This window comes from Notothenia coriiceps, unplaced genomic scaffold, assembly GCF_000735185.1.
Source record: "Notothenia coriiceps isolate Sejong01 unplaced genomic scaffold, NC01 NC01_scaffold00020311, whole genome shotgun sequence".
In the NCBI taxonomy this organism is placed as follows: Eukaryota; Metazoa; Chordata; class Actinopteri; order Perciformes; family Nototheniidae; genus Notothenia; species Notothenia coriiceps.
The window spans coordinates 75615-76179 of NW_011353012.1; positions in this window are offsets into that span (position 1 = coordinate 75615).

Below are 565 nucleotides of genomic sequence, written 5' to 3' on the forward strand. Positions count from 1 at the left end.
TTTACATAGTAAAAAGTTGACAGGTTGACAGTTAGTTTACAGGGTTGACGGTAAAGTGGAGACCGACGACACCTCCTACCCTACAGTCGCCCTCCTCTCAGATTCGAGATCCCTGTCAATATATGTCTTTGTTTTGCAAAAAATTGTTTCACTCGTCTATATAACAGTATTACACTCGTTTCGATCCCCAGATTTATGTATAAAAATTTGAATTTATTATACAAAACGTTACAACTTGTCGATTGATAACAAACTCAGATCGGACGGCCTACTGTTAATAAATGAAATCCGGCAAAGAAGAAAAAAAATATATAAATAATAAAATTAGAATTTGAATTACATCGAATGTGAGAAAAGACACTAGTAAGAAGTTAGCCCGTAAATATAACTATCCGTAATCGTCGATATACAAATTACGATAGGGATCCGATGAACAACCGATCGCCTTTCACCTTCACCTCCGACGCAACCTATATCAGAGAATGTCACGCTTTATGCATTGAATGAGCGTGATTTCAAATAAATTAATCATCATGCACATGTGATGTCAAATGGACAAAGACCT